A 17329-nucleotide genomic window follows, 5' to 3' on the forward strand; every position below is an offset into this window, starting at 1 on the left:
ATAGCATAAAATATTGTGGTGCTTAGAGTATGGCATACTGACATGCTAACTATATATTAAGTTTAACAAACTACTTGAACACATCCTAACTTTAAACTTTGTGATGGTGTCACCGGACTTAAATGGGTGCATCAAAACCGTGTTTGTTTCTTCAATTATGACCTTTGTAAATGGCAGAGCTAGCAAAACCAAGGAGAGTGCTATCATCTTCTGTTAGTTTTTACTGCCTTTTCTTTGAGAGTTAACACTAAGAGACATTTTATTAATCATTTCTAGCTGTGGCTGAAAATTGGATTTGGTTTGAATGAAGAGTTCTTCAGGTCAACCCAAACTCACTTGTCGTGCAGTCTTAGTCTTACTATTGGAATCAGTCCAGACGTTCCATGCAGTTGTATTGCAAATCATCTTGCCTTTAATACCACACAAGAATCCTTTGTGAATAAAGCTGCAGTGTTAATCCATTCCTTGGCTTTTCAAGTAAGTGCTTGTTAGGAGGTGAAGAAGGCAGCCTGTTGCAATGTGAATCCTTAATAGGAGACCCCAGTTCCCTTGAAGTCAGTGAATGAGGTCAAAAGCAAAACTTCCAGGCTCCTCTGCAGTCCTCATTAGGGCAGCACAGGCATCGCCAGCCTCCATGGGTACAGGTCAGACAGAGCAGCTGCCTCAGCGGCTGCAGCCCTTATTTTGGCCAGTTCTACCTTCTGCAAATCTGCAGCTCCTGTTTACCTGCCTGCTCACGCCAGCATCGTTTTTGTCAAATCCAGCAGCGGTGCAGTGACCTGAGGAAATGTCTCTTCTTTAATGACAGAGACATAACTTTTTAGTTGTCTTTTTTTCTTTTCCTTGTTGAATATAACTGAAACTCAGCGTATTCAGCATATGTCTTCAGCATCAACAGAAAGAAAATTATCGTTTTCTCTGTGCCTTGAAGACATGTCACCTGTTTCTCCTTATTCAGGGGTAATGCAATTTCTTCCATCTCGCTGAGCTGCAAGAGAGCAAGGAGGTTGTTGACCTGTCCCGTCTCCAGCTTTGGGAAGGATTTCCTGGGACCAGTGGATGGGGAATGGGAGAAGGGTGAGAGAGCCGGGGCAGCGGTGGGGCAGGCTGCCTGCCCTTTTCTCCCTGCGAGCCCTGGCAGGGACGATGGGCATGAATCAATGCCCTCAAAGCCTAAGGCCAGGGAGTGAGTAGGTCAGGAACTGCTGGTTCCTCCCTTCCTACTGGGATCTGACCTGCGTGCAAATAGCTGCGTGGTTTAGCTGACAAAATACGCTAACGTCCCTTGCAAACAAGCCTTGCAACAGTCAGCTTGATTTTTTTTTCCTTCCCCTCTCCCCCTCAGTCCTATCCTTTGTAATACCTAGATAAATCTGTGTCAGTCTCCGCTCAGTTTCAGGCTCTCTGCTGAAGGGAGATCAGTGTCAGTGTCTCTGCTGGGGGATGCCCAGGGCTGGTCATGGCCCGTTCCAGATGGCTCCAGCCCCTCAGCCACGGGCGTGGCTGCCAAAACGAATGGAAGAAAGGGCAAAACCCCCGGCCGAGCAGAGGAGTGAGGAAAACAGAGCGAGGGGCAGGAGGGGGAAGAGCAAGGCGGGGCAGGCGGAGGTGAGCAGCGCCCGGGGCGGGAGCAGATCTGCCCTGCCGCCTGCGGAGAGCCCACGCCGGGGCAGATTTCCTGAAGGTACGGCAGCGTGAGGGGAGAGCCCAGAGCAGGGGAAAGTGTGAGCGGGAAGGAGTGGCGGAGAGATATCGCCATGTTCTGATCACCCCGTGCTGCTCCAGGAGGTGTGTGTGCGGGGAAGGTGTTGGTTGGTTTGTCTTTGTTTCTCACTACCTGAGTCTATTTTACCTATCAATAAATCAAGTTAATTTCCACCCAAGGCAAGTCTGTTTTGCCCACCACAGTGATTGGTAAGCAATCTCCTTGTCTTTGCCTCAGCCCACGAGGTTTCTCATCCTATTTTCTCCCCTTGTCCTGCTGAGGAGGGGGAGTGATTGAGAGGCTGGATGGGAATTTGGCCCTTGGCCAAGGTGATCCCACCACAATACTCTGCCAAGGAAGCACCTTTAACTCTCAAAATAAATATCTCTTTCATTCTTAGGGGCTCTGGTAGGATACTATAAAAATCTGATTTCAAATTTTCTTTAGCAGTAGGAAAAAATAATCTCAACCACGCAAAACACTGATGAATCTACGCAAGACCCAGAGGATACAGTTATCTCCTCAGCTGTGTGAGGAAAGTCTGGGTAGCTGATCTCAGTCATCTGCCCTGGTCTTTGAAACCAAAACTTCTGACCAGTGGCTGCGCTGAAAAATGTGCATAAAGGCTGCCCGGGTCTTCAGGGTAAAAAGGCTTGTTGTTACTGATCTATGTGAAACTCTTCTTCAAAAGTGCTTAAGGGTTCTGTAACTGCTGGGACTACAGAGGCGAAATATGTTCCCTTTTCCCAAACAGTTCATGATCACAGGCAGCAGTTCCCAAATTGTTCTGGTCATGAGGCCACCCTCGGGAATGGGCTGGCCATGTTCACCAGATGTATCTCCCTCAGTGAAATCTCCTTCAGCACCCTCCTGACATCTGGGAAATGACCCTTGAGTAGCCGGTTCATGGTATAGATGCTACTGATTCTTTTTTTTTTCCCTCCCCTTCCTTTCTCTTTTTTAAAGAAAAAGAACCATTCTTCTAGGTGTTCCTGTAAGAATCCAACTAACAAGAAAAACCCCCTGAAATCAGAAGAGACTTTTAAATACAGATTTTGCCTTTTTATAATGCGGGGCAACACACAAAGCAAGCGGTGACTTTTTAAAGACATACTTGCTCAGAGCAATTAATTTTTGCCCCCCTGGATCTGCCATTGAGGCTCGGTGACTTTTTAAAGACATACTTGCTCAGAGCAATTAATTTTTGCCCCCCTGGATCTGCCATTGAGGCTATGTCCTGCCTAGAGGGCGAGCTCTGTGCTCTCAGCCTGTGCTGGGGAACAACAGCCAGGCACTGCAACGGCAGCGCTGCCCTGCACCCACAGGACGCCGGTAAATAGATCTTGATTCAGGCAGTGATGCATGTCTAAATGCAGGCTCTGCAGTCTCTCCCATTTACCCTTCGGCTGCCTTGCAGTGTGTCCTTTTGCAATGTCAATTACAGAGAGTCTCTTAGAGCTTGCAGGTGGAAGTAGAAGCAGTATGTAATCCTAGGTGTGGATTTTCTGCCCAGCGCCTGTCTGTATAGTCACCTACAAGTCATACTCTATATTGCTAGTATGTAACCCTTTCAAATACCAAGTTTTAGCTTGCACACATACACACAAATCCACTAGCAGCCTCTATCAAAGTGTAAATTTCCAGAAGAGGTACAAAGTTCCTTGATAGCTGATGACAATAATATACTATTTCAATCAAGAGAGAGCTCACATGGGACTGCTAAATATCTGTCAGCAAACCCCTTTAAACACAACCATAATAGAAACATTTTCACTGGGAGACAAAAAAGAGCATCACTGCTGTAATTGCAGTGATGTTGTAAAGGAATAGCAATAGGACATTGCTCTCGTCCTAAGCTGCTAGAAAGTAGTAACTTATTCTGGTCTCAATCACAGCTCAGGTCTCTAATCCCTTTCATCTCATTACCCTTGCTGTGCAAAAGATAAAGCAATTTCAAATTTCAAAACAGATCCCCAGCTGTCAGACTGGGGTAATGCCTTCTCAAATCTAAAGTGGAACATGCTTTAAGTGGGTCACTCTTTATCTTCAGACTTTGCTTGCCTTCAAATGCCAAGTCGGGCACCTGTCCCTACCCCTCTGTTGTTAAAAGAAAGATTGACTCCATGTGGAGAAGCTTTTGCATCTGTCTGAGAAGGTGAAATCAGAGTGGGATGTCAAAACTTTTTTTTAGTTTATAGTTATATTTGGAGACCAGCACAGCACATTAAAAGGTCTCTTGGTGTTCATGTTTCAGTCCTTTCAACAACGCTGTAAAGGAGTTGAGAATTTCTATGAAAGTATGGTAAGATGTCTTTTAAAACTGGCATGATTGCTGAATGATGACAAGAAATACAGTCAACTGCCATTACAGTTAGATACTCAATCTTGTAGTGGTATTTTTTTTCTATTGGGAAGGAGTAATGCGTAATACCACATTAGCAACAAGCATTATTGTGTTTTCAAGGTGGTAGAGAACTGACTATTTTTATTCTGATCATTAATAGTAATTCAACCTGTTCTTAATTAGAGTATTAGCCTTTCTTCTTTCTAGCTTTGTTTCCGTGCAAAAGAGACATTTCTGGCTTTGAGAAATTTATAAGTCCATGTACAGAGCATGTAAAGCGTAGTACTCCCATTGCAGTGCTTCTGTTCAGACTTCAACAGAAAAGAAACCACAGAGTACTTTCAAATCCTCCATAAAAGGGCATTAATATAAAACCAGTTCTAAGATTAGTCAGCCCTTGCCAGAAACATTTTAAAAAATCTGTGTTATCTTTAATAAATTCTTTTTTTTTTTTCCTTTCAGTGAACACTAAAACGTATTGGAGATTGTTCTAAACTGAACCAAACAGAGCCTCAACCTTCGGTATATGTGCTAAGAGATCCAGGTATAACTCCAGTTATTTTTGTGAAGCTGTCATGGATTTTAGTGGGTGTTTTGTACAGTAATTGAAAGGTATATTGTGACCTGGAAAGAGTGAGTTACAGCCTTGCTCTGGCTAGGTGTAGACAGCTGCCTGATCTTAGGCTGCCTGTAAGAAGCCCAGTACCAGACCTGTTAATCTTGTCTCATGTCAGAACAGTAACTGACTGTAATTGGTTCAGTTTCGAGTTCGCGTCCCATCAAAAGAAAAGCAAAGTAATGTAAATGTCCGTTTAATTTCTGTGTTTTGGACAGGTGAAATCTTGACCTTTTTTTTTGTTTTGCGTTAAAACAGGAGGAGCATTTTCTTCTTGTTCACGTTTGTTACATAAAGAATTAGTTAAGGGGGACAAACTTTTGCACTTAAAAATCTCTCTTATAGGAGAATGGATCCACAGCTATGTCTTCTAGTTCTTCAGAGAGCCATGCCTCTTTGTGTCTCTTCCTGGTTTTCTTACAAAGCAAATCTTCTTACTCTGTGTCATGGAAGAGATACAGTGCAATTAGCATAAGGTTGCATTTCTGGTTTAAATATTTTTCCAGGCAAGTAACTAGATTAGCCAACATAGAGTGGGACTTTCGACTGACAATGGCCTTAGTCTTTTGTGTTTGCAGTTTCTGTAAGATGAATTAACAGTTCTGAGCTTCTGTGTTTGTGTCTGTATTGACTTTGAGACCCTCATTTTGTCCAAGCTGTTTGTATAATTTTCAGGAATGCTTATGTTGCTAAACTTAAGAAAGAGCAATCACAGTAAAAAAGTCCTTAAGCACCAGTGAGAAGCAAAGGAAAAGCTATGTGCTTTGTGGACCTCCCTAAAGGAGAAATTGCTTGTGATAGAGAAAGAGGCAGGCTGGGTTTATGGTACGAGACTGAAATAGTTTTTCATCTTCCCTTTGGAAATGAAACAACTGGGGAACAGATCACTCTGCCTGCTCCCTCTCAGAACAGGCCTTAGACAAGAAATCTCTCCAAGATTGGAGAGATTTGTACATTTCTTGTCTACTAAGAAATGAATCATTTGTAGACATGAGATTTGTCCCCACCTCTGCCATAGGAAATCCCCTTTCATGGCTTTCTCCAGCCCTTGATTCCAGCCCCAGCTGCCCTGCTGTGTCCCTTGCAGCTTGGTGGCACTGCTTTGCCTTGAGTACCACAAGGGGAAGGTACATGTCAAAATACACTCCTCTGTGCTAACCCTATGCCCCAGGAGACGTAGTGCAATCCCCTTGTCCTCATGCCCACTCCTTGTTGGCTTCTGGTCTCAGGTTTGGGCTCATGCAGGCCAGTGAAATACCTTGGTGATGGCCCGGGGCAATACCATGCATATGTTTCAGTCCTGCTTCTGCATTGGAGGAGGAAAGGATTTTAACTTGTGGTTGCTTCTCATGCTCAGGTTTAAACAGTGTAATTCTGAGCCAGGGCTGTTGAAATGGAAAAGGAGAGAAAAGATGATTTTGTATAGTTATGTATGGTTAACTTAGTCTTTCATATTTCACTTCAATAAGAAAAAAATATCTGTGTACGTTATGTTACCTTCATTTTAAGACATGGAGAATCTTATTCCACTGATTTGGTTGGAAGCATATTCTAATGCAATATCCCATGGCAGGTTATAAATTCTTTATGCTTCATTTGGGCATAGTACACTGGATCTTGTGAATGGTACTTCCATGGGCTCTGACAGCTGGGTAAAATACCTTTGATGGGGTGGATGAATGATATTATATCAGGAGGATAACATACAGCAGAATGACTGTTCTGAGAAAACAAAAGATTTTGCATTTTGAAAATGACAAATTTGACTTCATATCCTCTTTGGCAACTCTGCAGAGCGAGCAAATGCAGCCAACAATGGCAGCTGCTGCAGGACCGACAATGCGGCTCTCGCAACCAGGAACTGAATCCTTTTCTTTCATGATGTGTGGATTAGGTGCCTGGAGCTTTTTAATTTTTTATTAATAAGGTAGAATGTAGGCTACTGGGAATGCTTCTTGTAGACCAGAATAAAGCAGTTTAGGCAATGCCAGAAGTAAAGTATATTTCCAAAGCAAAAACCCAGCAGAAGACAGAGGTCTGCTAAGTGTAAATTCTTTGTAAGCTGCACAGATGGCCCAGCCTCACAGCAGCAGCAGGATGGGAACAATACTATGCTTCCTTGCAGTGCAAACAATGATGACAGCCTTCCTCAGTCCTTAAACCGGGCTGAGGAGCAGCCCTGAAGGGGAACCCATTGCAGGCTGGGAGATGCAAGGAATGCAATCAGTGCAATGTGAACACTTGCACAACACAGGTGTAATTAACAGCTTTTGTATTTATGGACCTTGTTAATGAACTGTAATGATGAATTGCAGTTCAATGAATTTCCAGGAACCTATAATGCAGCAATAGCAAGCAAATCTGTAAGACTTCCGATTTGTCAGTCGTCTAGCCTTTGTCTGAGGAAGTTAGACGTTGGCAGTGTGCTGTACACTATAGTCTCTTCATGATGAATATGCTTTGGGCACTGTGCCAGGATGTAATTATTCAATATGATGAAGTAGAATCCTATCTATTTATCCTGTTTATGCTTCAAAACTCATCCTTTCATTTTATTTTCCCACATGCCAAATGAAACTTAATATGTGTTGTTATTTGAATATAATACTACAGTTCATGGTATTAAATTGTAGAAAAACATTTGCAAATGATAAGCTCATTGCAGACTGTCTTTGAAATGCCTTAATGGAAAAAAAAAGGGAAGTCTATTAGTACTAATGGGTCCGTGTAGAAAGAAAAAAAAAAGTCTCACACCAGTGAACTAACAGGTGGCTTAATAGGGCCATGACCTGAAACAGGACAGACTAGAATACATTGATTAAAAATCAGCAGTTTCACTCGGTCAATACAATAGCTTAGGGGCAACATGGTTTGTTTTTTGCTTTTAACTAGAATGGGGCTTTACATTCTTTACCAATTACAGGATTACTTTTTTTTTAGGATGCAGAAAGTTGCTGACATTTGGAAATGAACCAGCATAGAGCGTGATCTGGATGCACTTTGTGAGAAGCTGCATTCTCTAGCCTCAGTACAGCAATTGTTGGTCACAGTTAATCTGAACTCTTTTGTATGGTTGCAAAATAACTGTTAGTGTGAGTAGGCAGTGTCCTTTGTGCACACTTTGCAAAGATTTATTTTCCTTTGTTTGATGGAGAATACAGCAATACAACTTTCACGGAGCATGAAGGAGTTTTGTTCAAATACATGGGAAAGCATCTGTGAAAAAATGAATCCCAAGTGATTTAAGCAAATGAGTTGATATTATGTCTCTTAGTCACTTTCGGCAGTACCTTACTCAATAAGTGGTTCCATCAAGATTTCCCATGGAGTCCAGTTTTACTCAGGATGTCACAGTCTGGCCATTACCTGCTTAGACTTGAGTATTTACAATAATTTAGGAATACAGTGAAATTCTCATTTCACACCTTTATGCCACTGTAACCTGTCCTGCACTGTCACTTGCCTTTAGTTCAGTAGTTTAGACAAGGAACAAGATGAGTTCTTGATGTGTAACTGAGGAGAAACATACAGAAAATGGTGCTGTTCCATGAGCTGGACAAACAAGTTACTGATCCGAGTAGAGAGGTAGATTTAACTGGACCAGAGAAAGAGGGAGTAGCTGTGTAGGGTGGGGTTTTCTTTGGGGTTGGGGTTTTTTGGGGGTTTTGTTGTTGTTATTGGGTTTTTTTTACCCCACAAGTTGCTTTTCAGGCATTTTGGAAAGAAGGGAGTCTGTGTATTTAAAAAAAAAAATCTGGCTGCAATTTAAAGGCTGGTACAATAGAGAATATATGCTACGTATCCATGTTTCTTCTCAGTATGGTATGAATTTTTTTCAGATTGAGTGAGAGTTTCTCTTCAAGCTGTCACAACTTACCCTTTTAACTTTAGCGGTTGTCTCCAGTGTGTCAGACAACTTAGGAGCAGTCACATAAGAAGGGCTGCAAAGGACTTGCTTCCTCTGTTGGTTTTTTTGCAGCAGTGTAACCCCAGTAATGGGTCACAAGAAGCCTTGTGCTGCAATAATGTTGTTGACTACACTGAATTTTCTACTAAAATAGCTTGGGAAAAAAGGCATCTTACTGTTCTCTAAGAGGTCTGTAGTGAAGAAAAAGAGTTTGATAGTTTTTAGTATGCCAGAGCACACACAGCCACTTGGCTGCACTTCACTCAGCTTTATGGGAGTTGAGTAGCTGTAGCCTGGCTGTTGTAATGTACTTTACCTTTTCGTCTGAGGGATAATAGTGTAGTATCTAGCTCACAGAATTCTTTGGACACGTTTCTTTAGAATTACAAATGCTGAATTATGGAAACTAAAATGTCATGAAGCTCAGAGATGAAGTGACTTGCCTGAAGTCAAGTCACCTCTCTATCAGTGTAGTGCTGGGGGTAGGAACAGGTACCGTCTTTCCAGATTCTCAGTCTGGTGTCCCAAATGCATGGAAAGAGCAGGCCTTTTAGAAGTGCATAGCATTCATTTTGAGAGCATTGACCTGCACTTGCAGAGGTGAAAGCCTTGTGCATTAATTTGCTTCCTGAGCAGCAGCAGGTACCTGGCAATTGCGCAGACAGGAGGATTCAAGGCAGGCAGGAGCTCCCAGAAGCTGCTGTTGCTGGCTGAGCAGCATAAACAGGTGTAAGCCTGGAGATACTTGGTTATATTGTTCACTAGTTTGGTTGTTTTTTATTTGAATGCGTTATAGAAAATGTGCCGGCTCACCCGTTTCCGTGGAATGCCAAACAAGTCAGAAAACAGAGGCCTTAGAGTAACAAGAGGGAGTGGTAGGTAAACGTGTTCAAGAGCTTTTTCAACAAGTGTCAAACATGTAGAGCTGATGGACTATGCATTTTCCTTTGTCAAATGTAGAGCTGTTTTTCTAAATAAATAGCCGCTTCTTTGTATTGTAAGGGAACATGCAAATCTGAACACTGTGGTATTTAGCAAATTCCACTGGCTTTTCTTTCATGCGTGGAGGAGACATCTCTCCTCTCTGGAAAGCTGAGGCATGCTGTCTCTCTGCTTGTGGAAACAAAGTGCTTCCAGTGGACCTGTTAAGAACCCTCATCCATTAAATCCAGAACTTTTCCTGCGATACATGGACACCAGTTTAGCTTTTATCATGATATATTTTACAGTTGGTCACTGCTGATTAGGGATCAAGGGCAAAAAAAGTCTCTGTGAGTGAAAACATGATCCTGAACTTCTGGACTTGAAAATGGGCTATTTTAAGAAAATTGTATCTTGAAAAGATATGCAATTTCCAATGCAGAATGAAAACACGAGTTTACTGTTTTGCCAGGATACAGCACGTCCTTTTGGCAGTTCTATTTCTTGATCTAGTGAAGGGATATTAGAGAATCCTAGCCGTCTTACCTCTGTTGTGCTGTTGAGAGGGAAAGGGAATCCTGATTGGAGATAGACAATCTTCTAGTATAGAAAGGATGGGAAATCACAATATGGAACAATGCTATAACACAGTGTATGCAAATACCATAATGTGAAGAAGCTTCCTTGCGTAATTCAAAAGTGAATATAAACAGAACAACAATACATAGAGATCTCAGACTGACAGCTCTTTGTTGGAATTATTATTATGTAAAGGAAAACGCTAACTCAATATTTTCAGGCCCTTTGATTTTCAGGGCAGCTTAAAATCTCAAAAACATCATCCTTCTTAACCCCCCTAAAGATGTGAAAAATCTGCAGTCACTCATAAGAACTAATAGCAAAATTTGCTTGGTGTACACATTTTCATATGGGATCCCATCTTTTGAGTTCAGTCCCATCTTATGCAGATGAGGAGTGATAAGGGGTTGCATTTAATTCTGAGTAATGTGCCTTTAATGTTATCCCACACCTGAGGTTTGAGCTTTGTAGTGAAGCTGGAAAGTGTGGGTTCTAGCTGTAGAATATCTAAAAAGATTCATTCCTTGTGTTCTAAAATTGTTAACTACAGCATTTCCATGTTTACTGCTGAGTTTCTTGCACTGTTAGCAAGAGACATTTCTGGGAAGCTCCACACTGCCAGAAGCAGTTATTTCTGGAAGCACTATATTTAGGATTTCACTGTATGTGGTTGATACCCCGATCAGGTATATTCTCTTCAGCTGACACGTATTTTGTACAGAGGAAACAGCATTGTTGTACTCAATATAGTCCTGTTGCGATAGCTATTTTTCCAACTGATTTCAGCAGGCTCAGGAAATGTCTGTTGTGTAATGGACCTGTACAATCAATGGCACCCTTTTCAAATGTCAGCATCTGTTTCAGACCTGAAAAAAAATGTTTGTGTTCTAATTGCAATTGCATAACTAATAGAAAAGAATAGATTTGTTGTTCAGAAATTCTAGTTGGAAACAATGATATGACTTTTCAGAATGAAGTGGCTTAAAAAAGTAAAAGGGAGCCCATGTTGCTGTATTCAGAAGCGATTTACCAGGTATGTGAATGTACTCATGCAATTGCTCTGATGTTTATAGAAAACATTAATAAATATTGATGGACTCCACTGCATCTAATTACTGTGTCCAGTGGCTCCTAAGATGGTGAGCTCGCTGAAAGCATAGTTCCAGAAGCCAAAACTTGTTTTGCTCTTCTCCACTCTTGAGTTCTCCTAGTACCTGACTAATAGAAACTTGCTTATTACACCTTCTATATCCTATTTAGGAGGGGAGGGCAGTAGGCACTAGGCTATAAATGAAGATAGTTATTTGAAAGAATTGTGATACTGGTGGTCATTTGGTTGCCAAACAGCCACGTCTGAAATTGAGTCTTAGAATTTACAGACAGTGACTTAAGATGATAAGTGAATCTTTAGGGTGAAAAATCTTACATCTTCATTGTTCTAAACAGATGTGTACAAAATATTTATTATTTACTAATGTCTGGTTAGTTACAACTGTCAGAAGCAAGCCAGTGATAAGAACGCATGGGATGGAATGGCAGCGGACATATTCATTTTTACAGGACTGTATACCAAAAATCTCAGTTTGTTTGAAACCTTTGTAATTTCTCCTGAAATAAGAACAAACTTGGAATGACATTCAATCTGTTTTGATTTTGGGGGGGGATTTTTTCCAGTCACTGTATTTATTGTATTTTTTCCACTGCTATCTTTTTCACTTTATTAGAGAGCTGTGATTTAAGGAAAGAAAGCACAATAAAGGTGGAAAAGATGAAACAAAAAATTGGCAAGTGAAAGACATTTTTAGCAAAATTGTTTGGTAAAAATTGCTCAAAATATAACAATTTTTTCCACACCAGCAAAAAACAGCAGGCTTTCAAATTTCAGATGAAAAAATGAGGAAAATTTCATGAAAGCCTGTTCCAAATTCTTGCTTCCCCACCTTTTTCTTCGTTTGGAAAACTTTCTGGACAATACTTGAGCTAAACAAACTGTTAGAAAGTAAAGATTAGCTAGAACTCTGTACCAGAGCAGGCACAAGGAAAGAGGAGCATTGAGTTCATCCAGTTGCCATCCCTGGGCTGGCAATTCAACATATGTTTGTTGGAAGTAAGTGTAACAAAACTCCGTGGGAGATCTTACAGAAGAGAAAGGCTGTATTTATTTACAAAACCTCCGAGTAAGTGGTTTTACTTGCATTCATTCTCTCATAGTTTTCGTTTACTTAAGTTCTCACACTCACGTATTTGCAGGCACCAAGACCTGCATTCCCAAGTAGTCTGTCCAGCACCACTTGTGTGCAATACACGGGACAAGAGCAGCCGGTGACTGAGATGGCGTTATGTCCCTGGGATCCTTCTGGACTGGAGAACACAGTAGGTTTGGGACAGGTCTTTCATAACCCTTAGGAGGCTGCGCTTACTGTGGAAATCTGTGCACCAGGATTTTGCTTCCTCTGGTTTCATTAATCTCAAACAAGGTTGCTGCTCGTTGTCTGTTTTCCCTTGTTTGTTTGGAATATCTGTCTGTTTCTGTGGTAGGGTGTCGGAAGGAAATTCTTCAGTTATTGGAGAAATGGCATAGGCAATATTGCTCAGTCCTGTTGCCATCTTCCTGATGTGGGGATGGAGGTCATTGGTGCTGTGGTTGTGTCAGGGTGCAACCTTCTGGGCTTGGCAGAAGGAATGCGTTCCCCACTTTTGCTTCTGGAATTCACGTCCACTCTTACCAATACAGGGTCTCCTTTTGTTTATTCCTGTCTATCCAGGCACACACGTTTATATTCTTATGTTATTTATACCAACCTTAATGCTTCTGTTACACATCCAGGTACGTTCAGTCTAGCTGGCTATCCCACAGCTCTGTCAGTACACCAATTACTGCACTGTTTCTCCAACTTTTCTAAATCAGAGCATTAAGTAGGTTGCTCCCTTCCTCACTCCCTCCCTCTCACTTCTCTCTCGTGGTATAATCCTTTTCCAGGAAGACCTTTGCAGAATGTGGCAATTTAACAGAGTGCTATGCCTGGAGCTCTGAAAGCATTTTACAGCTCTGACTTCTGAAGTATCCACATCTTAATTTACAGGACTGTGTACTGCACTTTCAGCTATGTCAGCAGAACACAAAAAATGTGAATACATTTAGAAATAAGCTTCTTTTATTTTTTCTTATCTAATTTTCATGGTAGCATAGTGGTGGGGTACTGGACTGGGATGTGGGAGACGAGGCTCCTACTCCCCATGCTACTCATCTCCTAATGGGAACTGTTGTTCAAAAATTAAGAATTGTACTTATTACTGTTGTGATTTGGTATGTTTCTCAAGGGTCTGTGAGTCTGTAAAATTAGGAGAGAAACACTTCACCTGAAACACTTCATCTACTCTAGCACTTTTTTGTTTGCTTTTTAATTATGAAGTGGCTTCTTCTTCATTATGGTCGTTGCAAATTTCTAATCATATGATAAGGCAGAGCAGTTCTGCAGATTGACCCTCCTGGAGATGTACATTATTTCTGCTTTGGGTCTTCATTTGTTTCAGGAAATTTGTTTCCATTTTAGAAACAAGATTTTATGGATTGTTTTCCTCATTTCCCTAATAAATTGAATGCTTTTGCAAAATAAAGTCTTAATGCTGACTTCAAGAAGTTTGGGGTTGGGTTTTTTTTTTTAGTTTTATTGCAAGCTAAATGCTTGCAACGTATGGGTAGGAGCTGATCTTACTGAACATTTACATTACTCCCATGAACATACATAACTCCCATGCCGGATTTTATTCTGAAAACTTCCAGAGTGATGAAGCCTCTGTCCGAAAAGGGCTTGTATGTCTTGCATGAGGAGGCTAGTATTACTTTAAGGATCTTTAAGAACATCTGCCATATATGGAAAACTTTTGCTGTTTGAAGATTGATCTGAAGTCTGAAATCATCTGGAGCCTTCGTGACGTCCTCATGAATGTCAGAGACCAGCAATGGCAGCAGGCAGGATTTAGCACGCTCCCAGCAAAAAACAAGGGAAAGACAGCTGAAACTTGCTCAGTGACACTTGGAATTACTTTGTACTATTACACTGCTATAGCATGCTGTAAAACTTGGGATGACAGCTCTTGATCAAAGAAAGCTCATGTTGCTTTCATTAATGTGCTACAGGGTGTATAAAGGCCTACTTTACCCCAGATAATACGTAATCTCTTTGTACCATTACAGGTGCAGTTGCTCATAAAATATCACGTCCTGTTCCTTCAGTGCGTTGGTGTAAACACAGAATAACTGCAGATGTCACCTCGCTCATTTTGCAGCCGTGTAATGCAGGTCTGAATTACATCTACACAACAGAGGCTGCAATGATACCGCAGTTCACACAGAAAGATTAAATTGTGCTTTTGGCTTCAGTGAACAACGTGATGAATAAAAGTGATAATATAAATTGAGAGCAAGTTTTATACTTTGCAGGATCGTAAGACTTTGCCTCTATTTAAAGCAGCTAGGGCTGAGGGGACTTCTGGAATGCAGTCTCTGCATTCAGTACTAGCTCACAGGCTTTCTGTGAGCAGTTTCTTCAGGCAAATACTTTTGCACTGTCTGAATACACTAGATGCAGAAATCATTAGTACTGACAGAGTGAAGTTTGAAAAATGATTACGTGGTAGTGAAAAGAAAGTAGTGGGAAAAAAATGCCATTGCTGATGACAGGCAAATGAACAACATTTGGAAATGACACTCGAATAGAATCCTGGATTACTATTCTTTAATTCTTCATTGTGATGGCAAACAAAAATGTACCCTGCCTTTTTACAATCAGGACTTTGTTGCGTTTGAAGGACTTCTCAATTCACAAGTAGTGCACAGAGACATGGAGAAAAAGAGAGCAGAAGTAAAAACCATTTAAGTTATCCAAAGAAGCATATGGGAGCTTGTCTGTATGCAGCAGTTCTTAAAAGCAAAACTGAAACCTTATGAGTCTATTAACAGTTTCTATAATCTGCTTTCCATTGCTCAGTACTATCTGATGTTATAGAGTTCATTAAACAAGTGCGCCTCTGTACTGATATTCTGAAATCTGTTGTAAAACACACCTTAGTGATCTAATGCCTTTTTTTCTAATTGCTTTTTTGCCCTATCAGTTACTCCTGAGACTGAGCAAATATTACTAACCTCAAGTAACTTTGTCTCAGTTAGATTAATTGGAAAGTCTTACCCCTTTATTCCTGCTGAAACAGTCTTCATTGTTGGTAATTCATCAAAGAAAGATATTATGCCTCTCTGAGACCAAATCAGATAAGTTATAAGTCCATTGAATGTAAAGAATTCCAACCTTTCTATTTGTAAATACTTCTCTTTGGAGCATCTAACAATAATGATAAGGAAAATCTGAGAAAGTGAAAGACTGGTAGTTTCCAATTTCACTTTCCTGCAAGTTTTGCAGTTTTTGCTATTACAGAGAAAACTCTATTTTTAAGATTATTCTTTGATTACAGGTCTGATCTGGCCTAAGGTCTGGCAGCAAAGGTTCCCTCTTAGCTTGAAGGAGGCTGTATTTCATACTGAGGATCAGAGCTGAAGTGATGCTGAACTGCTGCAGTTTCTGCTGGCATTGCCTCAGTGCTCGTCTGTTCATACCACATGGCCCAGCATTTGGTTTATGCTACCTTGGCTAAATGAACTCCTGGGATTTACAGTGCGGCTTCAGAAAATAAGAATCATATGTGAGATATTGGCTTTAAAGGTTCTCACATTTTAGTCTTTAAAATACTAAGCTTGAGGATGTATCTTCTCACTGTCAATTCTGCATTTTGTTTCTGTCTTCTGGGAGGGGGGTTCAGTGCATGCACAAAACGCACAAGACTGACTCTTTGCAAAGGTGTTCCCTGTGGCTGACAGTAAGGAACACAGTAGGTGTTAAAATGGTTGTTATCAGTTGCAGTGCCATGGGAATCTGGGTTCCTTGCAGGGTGGAATAAGTTATATCACCACCACTGTGAATGTGCCCTCAAGGTGACAGATTCATTACTTTATGCACTAGAAACCTGCATAATGCAAAAAAAGGGGTATGTTTAACACAATAGTTATTCATATGAGAAATTTATTTAGATGTCTTTTATCTTGCTGCAAACCCTCTAAGTTGGAAAAGGATGCAAAGCTTGGCTGTTACTGAAGTTGATGGTAATTTGTCTCTGAATGTAACTAAGGTAGAAGTAGACCTAAAATATTGTTCAGTTTTGAGTCCGAAACAAAACCAGAATTCTAGGATAGTTCTGCTATCAAATACATAGATGTGTTTCCTGCCAGTTTATAGTCAGAAATGGGCAGCAGCTGCTTTTAAAGGGTTTCTGGTTTCCAGTGTTGGAGAGCATTTTCCAAAACATGAGTGTAACAGATGTATCAGTCTCCTTGATTCAAAAATCTGAAATCAGGATGCTGCTAACTGCAGGACTGAAAAATGAGGGAAACATCCTTATTCCCAGCTCTTGGGGGCTGATTTGGGTTTGGGCTCATCAATAACCATTTCTGCAAGGCAGGGATGGCAGCACCTGAGGTCATGCCTCTGTCAAAGAGGGTGGATGGGCAAAGGAGGTTGGGTTTTTTTTGTTTCTTTCTATACACGCAAAATCTAGGGACTGCCTTGTTGGGGCAGACTGGTGCCTTGCTTATTCAGTCTGAAAAAAAGGAAGGAAAGATGGAGGCATGGGAGGAAGGGAGACAGGGAGGGAGGAAAAGCCAGAAGAGAGGGAGGAAGTGTGTTTTCAAGTGAGACAGTAATAATGTTAATAGGAATAAATATAAGATCTTTATATCAATGCAAAGAGTATTTAGAAAGACCAGGATGTATGGTATATGTGGAGTTCTTTTCTGTGTTTTGGCTTTGTTTGTTTTTGTTAAAGCATTTCACTTGCTGGCAGTTACAAATCAAAGTCTCCAAGGAGAACTGTAACAGGAGTAGAACAAGCAGAGAATTAAAACCTGGTCCCAGAGGTATAATCAGGCCTCCATTTCACTCGTCAGGGAATAGCAAGGGGGAATATATTATGCTTGGGGAAGGGTGAGTTGTTTTCTGTGTTTGCCATGATGCACAATAGCTGAAAGAAGTAGTCTTTTTCACTGACTTTTGAGGCAAGGCAATAGGTTTACAAATACCAGCCAGAAAAATGTCTCCATTAGTCAAAACTACCTTTGCAGAACAGCTTACACTTTTAGAAAGTGATCCCAGGGTTTATTTGTTTTTATTTTAACAGCCCTCCCTCTGCTTCCGAGGACCCAAGTGAATA

At 41.1% G+C, this 17329-nt stretch overlaps 1 protein-coding gene across 3 annotated transcripts in view; it reads left to right on the top strand.

The window, feature by feature from the left end:
- The window catches only part of PLPPR1 (phospholipid phosphatase related 1), a 134724-nt gene that overhangs the window by 21664 nt on the left and 95731 nt on the right, over positions 1–17329 (top strand). The window contains exon 2 of one of the 3 annotated variants that reach the window (XM_072860637.1): positions 4512–4593. The exons of the other annotated variants lie outside the window; for them this stretch is intronic. The gene's annotated coding sequence lies outside the window, so the exon portion shown is untranslated. The remainder of the gene's footprint in view (positions 1–4511; positions 4594–17329) is intronic. 3 annotated transcript variants of the gene reach the window in all.

The sequence above is a fragment of the Ciconia boyciana genome, chromosome 4 (assembly GCF_034638445.1).
Source record: "Ciconia boyciana chromosome 4, ASM3463844v1, whole genome shotgun sequence".
Classification (NCBI taxonomy): Eukaryota; Metazoa; Chordata; class Aves; order Ciconiiformes; family Ciconiidae; genus Ciconia; species Ciconia boyciana.